Consider the following 9,412-nt stretch of genomic DNA (forward strand, 5'->3'; position numbering starts at 1 on the left):
CTAAACATGACAGCCAGGCCTCACATCCAAACCCTCAGCTTCCAGCCCAACTTGAGGCCATCAACCCCACAAAGCAATCTCTGGCGAATCTCTAAACACAAACTCACAATGCTCCTGGTGAGTTAATTGGAGAAGCCTCTCAGTAACCAATTGTTCCTCCCTGTGTTTAAGAACACTTTAGGTGCACCTGGGTAGCTCAGTCGGTTAGGTGTCTGACTTCGGCTCAGGTCATGATCTCATGGTTTGTGGGTTCGAGCCCCATGCCGGGCTCTGTGCTGCCAGCTCAGAGTCTGGAGCCTGCTTTGGATTCTGTCTCCTTCTCTCTTTGTCCCTCCCCTGCTTGTGTGTTCTCTCTCTCAAAAATTAATAAACATTTTAAAAAATTAAAAAAAAAAAAACACTTTCTACTGGGGGCACCTGGACAGCTCAGTTGGTTGAGTATCCAACTCTTGGTTTGGGCTCAGGTCTATGGTCCCATAGTCATGGGATCAAACTCTGCGTTGGGCTCCATGCTCAGCATGGACCCTGCTTGGGATTCCCCCCCTCTCTCTCCCCTCTGCCCCTCTCCCTTGCTCACACTCTCTCTCTCTCTCAAAAAAAAAAAAATTAAAAAGAAAACACACTTTCTACAGGACTCTGTTAGAGTCCTTGCCGTATGGTATTGCTGTGAGTTGCATATGTAACTTATGAATTATATAATCACCAATAAAGTGTTACTGTTCTAAGAATTCAACAAATGTTGGGAGTCCTCTGGCATAGCTGGCCTGCTTTGCAGAAAGTCACCCTCTTAGCAGAGACTTCTAATACTGGATCTGATTAGTTGTGGCGCTGAGCTTTGGTAATCATACTCCTGCAACCTGACTCTATCTTCTATCTCCTAACCCTAATTTAAGGGAATCCAAGAAGTAATGTGAGTATCTGGCTTTGGTTCACCACCACCCTCGGAAGCCTTACCATTGGGATTCTCACTCCCATTTAGAACAATGGCTCAGCTAGAGTTACACAGAGACCAGGGCAAAATAAATGGGAAATTACCTAATATTTCTTCGTTCCTTCGTCAAGTTCTTAAGGTCAAAGTTCAGTAAATCTGCTAATATTTTGGGATCTTAGATAAAAGTAAAGAGATACAAACCAAGTGATTTTGATACAGTCAGAAAATGATTAAATGAACTTCAGTAAAGATGACAGGTATATGAATTAAGTTCCTATATAATTTTAACTATGAAATAGTGTTAAGTGCCCATTGATCACATACAATTCTATTACAGCAATGACTGTAAGAGAAACCAGAATTAATAAACAATCTAACCTGTGTAATGGTATATAAGCCAAAATTTTAAAATTATATATGTATATTAAAATTTATAGGGCAAAATAAACTTTTGGTCCTCAGAAGAAAAAAAAAAACTGTGACCTCAACTTATCTCTGACATTTCCTACCAAATAGAAGGCTATTTCCTGTGTCTAGACTAGAAGGTAGATGGATGAAAAGTAAGAAAGGAGAGATACTACAGTGATCATCATTTTCCTTTCCATACCTAAGCCAGGAGCCAGCAGACAGTGACTGTTCATGTAACACTTTAGTTACTTGGAGAATCATTACTAAGGGCAGGATGGAAAAAAAAATATGTGTGGTGATAAGGGTACTTTGCCTGATTTTACAATCAAAATAATGCAGGAGAAACATGAAATAAGAAGGAAGATATAGTAGTGGCCCATAACATCCTGGAACTATGATTTATCAGAGTGTTTAAGAAATACCATCCATAGTGCAAGGTGGCCTCACCAAGGAAGATGAAACAAGACTCTCATTGCCAATGAAGTGCTTAAAAGCATTCAGGGGCACCTGTGTGGTTCAGTCAGTTCAGCGTCCAACTCTTGATTTCCTTTGGTTTGGGTTATGATCTCACAGTTTCATGGGTTTGAGCCTGGAGCCTGTTTGGGATTCTCCTTCTTTATCTGCCTCTCCCCTGCTCGGGCTCTCTCTGTCTCTCTCAAAATAAATGAATGAATGAATGAATGAATGAATGAATAAAATAAACGTGAAAAGGGGTGCCTGGGTGGCTCAGTCAGTTAAGTGTCCAACTTCAGCTCAGGTCATGATCTCATAGCTCCTGAGTTTGAGCCCTAAGTCAGGCTCTGTGCCGACAGCTCAGACCCTGGAGCCTGCTTTGGATTCTGTGTCTCCCTCTCTCTCTGCCCCTCCCCCACTCACACTCTGTCTCTCAAAAAATAAATAAAAACATTAAAAAACTTTTAATAAAAAGTTAAAAATGTATTATAAAAAAATAAGCTTAAAAAAAGTGTTCAGAATAAAAGGCTTGGTTAGTTAGAGTATGATTAATGACATCATCTTTTCCTCACCAACAAATTCCAATGCCAAACTGGAAAATTATATTTCTACTCAGGTCACCAGGAGGCAAAGACTATTCAAGCATCTAATAATCGGGGGTTGGAGGTGTGTCTAATCCTCATGATAACCACAAACTGTCAGATTGCTAGATAGGTCAACAACTGCTGAGATTAGCTAGGTCTGAAGCATGGATAGCAAAGCTATCCAAGTTAAAAGGTACTGGAGAATTCAGCTATTCACACCTGAATTAAAATATTGTGAACCTTACAAAAAGTCCAATCAAACTTAAATTTAATAATTGAATTATTTACATCTTTACATTTTCTCATTAATTTTGTGTCTTTGAAAATACTCTAATTTATGTAAGAATATGGAAAAAGGTATGATTAATCAATCTCCCTGCCAGTCTCCCAAATACTATTTTCTCTTGTGACTGAATTCACTAACTCCCATTTCTATTAGGTAAAGCAAAAATGTTAACCATATTAGTTAAATGAAACCAGTGTGTGACCATTGCCCCTCTTCAGGTTGCTTGGCCCCTCTACTTACAGCTACCCACCTCTTGGCTGGAGCTGATTGATAGATCTACCAACACAAATAAACAAAACTTAATAAATCCTACTTAGAAACAGAATTGGTGATATCTAAATATAATATGGTTTTAAGTTCTACTCCTTTGAAAATTTAATTGTGCTCTTTCCCTCACCAGAGAATACTTTTATAATCTTGGGTTGGGGAACTAGAATAGTGTTCTCAGTGTAACACCAAGGTGAAAAATCACAAAGAAAAAATGGACTGGTTTGACTCCATGAAAATTTAAATCATCTGTGCAAAAAAAGAAACCATAAAAAAATTTAAATGATTAATTAAAAACAACAATAGCAACAAAGGGTTAACATCTTTCATACAAGATGGGCTCTTAAAAACTCAAAAAAAATTGCACAAAGCCCATGAATAGGCAATTCACACAAAAAAATACACATAACCAATAGACATATGGAAAGATGTATATATGCACATTTCTATAAAAGAAAAACAAGAATTTAAAAAAGAGTGAGATACCTGTTTTGCCTCTTAGGTGAGTAAAATAGGAAAAGCTGATTATCTCTGGCATGAATGAAGAATCTAGAACATCATGCACTATTTTTGCAGGGCAAATTGTTATAAGAATTTTGGAGAATAGACAATATGCACCAAAATGTTAATTTTGCACCAAAAGTATTAATTCTCTAGCCTATAAATTTCATTTAAGAATTTATCCTAAGGAAGGAATATCATTACACAGATGTATATTAAAAGAATATTCAATATGGCACTGTTTTTATTATGCAAAAGTTGTAAATAATCTGAACTTAAATAGGATGTTGATTAATTCAATACTTACATGTATCAGATAAGAACATATCTATAGCTGTGTGTTAAAAATACCAGAAAAATAGATACAGTATGATTCTATTTATGATACACCAAATTTAACATGCACATTTTTTCACATTCGTAAAATTAAAATGCATCTTACAATTGACAGCATCTTGGGGCGCCTGAGTGGTTCAGTGGCTTAAGCGTCTGACTTCGCCTAGGTCATGATCTCCCGGTTCATGAGTTCAAGCCCTGCGTCAGGCTCTGTATCGACAGCACAGAGCCTGAAGCATGCTTTGGATTCTGTGTCTCCCTCTATCTCTGCCCCTCCCCCACTCATGCTCTGTCTCTCTCTCTCTCTTTCTCAAAGACAAATAAACATTAGGGCACCTGGGTGGCTCAGTTGGTTAGGTGTCCAACTTCAGCTCAGGTCCTGATCTCACAGCTCGTGAGTTCGAGCCCCGCGTCGGGCTCTGTGCTGACAGCTCAGAGCCTGGATCCTGCTTCGGATTCTGTGTCTCCCTCTCTCTCTGTCCCTCCCCTGCTCAAACTCTGTCTCTCTCTCTCAAAAATAAATAAACATTCAAAAAAACTGTAATTAAAAAAAAACAATTGACAACATCTTACATTCAATGAAATGTATCATTATTTATAAATTTAATAATCTGGAAGTCTGTATTCCAAACCAATATGCATAGTTACCTGTGGAGAATGTCTTACTAGAGGGTTTTATTTTCTATTCTGATGTTGATCTCATTTTTTATAATCAGCTACATCTTAGGATTTATTCCATAATAACAATAAAATTATTTCCATTTTGCTGTTCTAAAAGGTTTTTAAATCCCAGGAAAAAAAATAATACAGAATAGCTCATCAATGCTCCAATAACCAATCTTTTGTTTTTTGGAAAAAAGTTATTTTGATCCATGACAGATACCAAAAAATAGTATTTTTTAAAAATTTTTTAACATATTTGACCAAACTTATGTGTGCACATTCTTATGAATTTCAATGACATCAATTCTTAATTTGGCTAAAAAGTAGACTTTGTCATATTTTCCTTCTTATACAAAAAACAAAATACAAAAAGAATAGCTCCTTTTTTAAAAGATTGCATACTAACAGTTTAAAAATACTACAGGGGCACCTGGGGGTTTCAGTCAGTTAAGCATCAGACTTTGGGTCAGGTCATGATCTCATGGTTTGTGAGTTCTGTGCTGACAGCTCAGAGCCTGCAGTCTGCTTTGGATTCTGTGTCTCTCTCCTCCTCACCCACTAGTGCTCTATCTTTGTCTGTCTTTCAAAAATAAATAAACTATTTATTTATTTATTTATTTATTTATTTATTTATTTACTTATTTATTTTTATTTTAATGTTTATTCTTGAGAGAGAGAGAAAGAGACAGAGAGAGCATAAGCAGGGGAGGGACAGAGAGAGAGGGACACACAGAGTCCGAAGCAGGCTCCAGTTTCTGAGCTGTTAGCACAGAGCCTGACGGGGCTCGAACTCACAAGCCGTGAGATCATGACCTGAGCCGAAGTTGGACACTTAACCAACTGAGCCACCCAGGCACCCCCTAAAAATAAATAAACATTAAAAAAAATGTTTTTAAATACTACAGACTAGGGGCAGAAGCCTCTGACTCTTGATTTCAGCTCAGGTCATGATCCCAGGGTTGTGGGATTCTCTCTCATAGGGCCCCTGGGTGGCTCAGCTGGTTAAGCGTCTGTTGATTTCGGCTCAGGTCATGATTTCATGGTTCATTAGTATGAGCCCCGAATTGGACTCTGCGCTGACAGCCTGTTTGGGATTCTCTCTCTCCCTCTATCTGCAACCCTGCCCCTCTCAAAATAAATACATAAACTTAAAAAAAAAAAAAAAAGAAAAGATTCTCTCTCTCTCTTCCCCCTTTGGCCCTCTCCCTGGCTTGCTTTCGGTCTCTCTCAAATAATAATAATAATAATAATAATAATAATAATAATAATAATCATACAGACTAAAAAGCATTTTAAGGAAAAACACTTTCATTAAGTATCTAGAAATTAAATACATCATGTTAAAGAGCTCAAACTGAGTAATATGTTACTCCTCATAGAGGACATGTGCATATGTGAGTTAAAAATAAAGAACTACTTCTTACGAAGCTATCGTCAATAGAATTTTACATTTAGCAATTAATTTACTAAAAAGGAAGTATAACCTAGAGTCTAAAATATAATCTTTTATAAAACCATAAAATATGGCAGATTATCTTTTAATACAGAAAAGTGAATACTGATATAAATGCCAGAAATTAAAAGAAAATAATATGTATATATATACTGTGTATATATAGTGTATATATATATATGACTACATAAAAATTAAAATTTTCTATGGCAGCTTAAATACCATAAACAAAGTTTAAAAATAAAAAATCAAGAAAAAATTGCAACATATGTAACAAAGTCCTCATTATACAAAGAGCTCCTACAAACAAGAAAAAATACAAGCACACCAATAGAAAAATAAGGCTGGAAACTCACAGAAGAAACAATAAGCATGACCTATACAAACATATGGAAAATATGTTCTTTTTGGCCTATCCAATTGGAAAATACTTTTAAAAGAATGATAAAACCTAATAACCTAATTTTGGTGATAGTGTGAGGATACCAACATTCTAATTCAGTATTTATAGTGATATACACTAATACACACTTTCTGTAGCACAATCTGGAAATAGTGTTCTTCCAATACATATTTCATGAATACTTATATATCTAGCATTGTTGTAGATGCTGAGAACATGATAAAGAATGAAACAGGCAAAAGAGGAGACAGGAAATTACTGAACAAATAAATGAACAAATCAATGTGTTTAACTGACACATGTGTTAACCCAATGTGTTAACCCATTGAACTGACAATTTCACTTCTAGGAATTTGTTCTAAGAGTAGAACAAAACAAGTGCACAAATGTTTGACCAAATATGTTATTTGCAGAGGTGCCTGAGTAGCTCAGTCAGTTAAGCATCTGACTCTTGATTTTGGCTTGGGTCATGATCTCATAGTCAAGCCCAGTGGGTGTCAGGCTCTGTGCTGGGCCTGGTGCCTGCCTAAGATTCTTTCTCTCCCTCTCCCTGTACTTCTCCCCGCTTGTGCTTTCTGTCTCTAAAAAAAGAAAGAAAGAAAGAAAGAAAGAAAGAAAGAAAGAAAGAAAGAAAGAAAGAAAGAAGTAAAAACAAATATGTTATTTGCAGAGCTGTCTGTAATAGCATAAAACTGGAAATACATAAATATTCATAATTATGGCATTGTTTAAATCAATAAATTATGTTCTATCCACATAGTGCAATATTATGCAACCCTTAAGAATGATGACCTAGTTTTTATATGTATTGTTTTGAAAGATATTGGTGATAAATTTTATAATGCAAATGCAACCAACAGAAGATTGATCCATTTAAAATGCATGTATGTTCACCTAAAAGAAAATCTGTTTACAATGGTTTTCTCTGGTTTCTCTGGTTTTATGCATTCCTCTACTACCTAAATATCTTACAATAAGCATACATTTTATGAGAGAAAAATCATAGATATTGATGTTTTAAAAAATACATTATATAATCTTTATTGAGTCCACAAAGTATATACCACCAGTATATTTGAAATTGTCAGCATTATGACACATCTTAGTCATATTTTCTTCAGATTACAGCTTTCCGTACGATGTTATCTAGCTATTGTTCTCTATTAAATTTTTCATTAATTCTTTTTTTAAACTTCCCTTAAGATTTTTTTGTATATCAACTTTACATCTTTTTAGACTATCTTTGTTTCAAATTAAAATATGCATAAACACTTAATTGCTCAGCATAATACCAAACACTTTAATCCACAGGCTCTGTACTTTGGAACAGATGATTATGAAAATGGTTCTGCAGAGTTGAGAAACACCAGAGATGTCAGAAAATAAAGATGGATTACAAAAAAGCTCTGGAAAAAAAATGTAACTTGCAGCGTGCGATGGCATTGAAAACAGTAAGTGTATTTACATGTGCATTGTATTTGCGTGCATATACACCTACTTGAACCCTACAGATGCATACGTGAGAGTTCATGTTTAAGGTCGCCGTGAGTACTTGCATGTAAGTAATCAAACCTGTTACACAAATGCTTTATCTGCATCCACAAAAGGGAGCTACATTTGCCTTCACCTTATCTTCAGGAAACCAGCATTTAACCCATCTACAAAGGGATTCAGTGTCGGCCAGGCTCCACTCTGGCACCTGCTTTGGAGATGGGCTATTTTTGGCAAAGGTGCAGAGTACAAGGGTACAGGAAGCCCTAGCCCGAGAAGTGAGCCAACGAAGGCGCTTGAGGCACTTACTTCAGCACCAAGGACACGGGCAACCCCAATCAAAGTCCTTTAAGGCAGAATTGCCAGCGGAAACCGCCTCTCTCCAGTCGCCCCCAGCCCACTCCGCCCAGTGCGTCACTATCTCCGGACCCTCAATCGTCACCCGGAGGCAGTCTTTCCGTCTCGCTCTTCGCCAAACCCCGCGAAAGCCTGGATGGAGATGCAGGGCCCCACTCGCCCCAACACGAGTCTCCTTCCGGCTGGACCGCGCGACCCTTCCATCCTCTTCCTCCTCTCAAAAGAGGCCAAACGGGCGCAGTGTGGAAATTCTTCAGCGCCCAGAGGCCGGTCAGGGAGGGTTCGTGGTTCCCTCCCCGGAGCTGAGCAAGCTGAATGGACTTGCCCTGCTCCTCTAGCCAGCACACCTGGCCATAGCCCGCCCTTCCTCCAACTACGCCTTGCCTTCGCCTTTCGTTGTGGAAAAATTTCTACAAGCCATCTATTCTCCACGAAAATTTCAACCCATATGGACTGGCATTCCAGAATCACACACATAAGAGAAGAAAGAAAACTACCAATTCTTGGCTGTTTCTAAAACCATTCAGCATTTTTTAAAGTTTGGGTTTGAAACTGATCTCATGACGCCACAGGGACTCACTTGGGTGGGCTCCCGGGCCAGAGGAAAGCAACTACCCTAGCCTTTATCATGGAGGTTGGGGAAGGGCCCAATAGGTGCGACGGTGGCAGAACACGGGGGGCTCAGGGGCCCTAGCTGACGCTGACCCCGGCTGACCCCGTGTCCCGGTTCTCCAGGAGAGCAGTGAGGGGACCGCGGCCTTTCTGACGTCCAACAGAGCCCCATACGAAGGTTGTGAAGGAGGGCGGGGTGCCTCGCCCTGGGCCCCGCCCAACCCCAAAAGAGGGGCTCTGCCCCCTAGGTACCATGGCTAAAAGTGGGTGTATGGGGTTCGGGGTCGGCTCTCACTCCTTTCGGGTGGGGCGGCCTGGCAGGCAGCGTCAAGGTGCAAATCTGACGCTGCCGCCTGGCTCCGGGCCCGGTTACCTTCGTTTCACTGCGAAGAAGGGGCGCGCGGCGCTCCGGCCCGGGATGCCCGCTACCGCGCGCCTAGTCCAGCCTCTAGGACGGCTGTGTCCGCCGCGCGCTTCGCCAGGAAAAAACGTGGCCAGGGCCGCTGAGGCCGCCAGGCGGGGCGTGGAGAGGGGCGCCGCGGTGCGGACACTGCGCCTGCGCTCTCCGCTGCCCACTCCCCCGCCCCCAACGCGGCCAGGGCCCGAGCTGAAGACCGCCGGGACGCCCAGGATTTGTGCCTGAGCTGCGCGACTTCCCCTACCCGCG

At 39.8% G+C, this 9,412-nt stretch overlaps 1 protein-coding gene across 2 annotated transcripts in view; it reads right to left on the bottom strand.

Annotated features, from left to right (window-relative positions):
• SLC35G2 (solute carrier family 35 member G2) overlaps nucleotides 1-9,192 on the bottom strand; it is a 50,261-nt gene extending 41,069 nt beyond the window's left edge. The window contains exon 1 of one of the 2 annotated variants that reach the window (XM_042955400.1): nucleotides 9,119-9,192. The gene's annotated coding sequence lies outside the window, so the exon portion shown is untranslated. Of the gene's footprint in view, nucleotides 1-8,085; nucleotides 8,134-9,118 lie in introns of those variants that run through there. The other variant, XM_042955401.1, reaches the window with a different exon arrangement.
• Nucleotides 9,193-9,412: the final 220 nt, after the last annotated feature.

This window comes from Panthera leo, chromosome C2 (assembly GCF_018350215.1).
Source record: "Panthera leo isolate Ple1 chromosome C2, P.leo_Ple1_pat1.1, whole genome shotgun sequence".
Lineage (NCBI taxonomy): Eukaryota > Metazoa > Chordata > Mammalia > Carnivora > Felidae > Panthera > Panthera leo.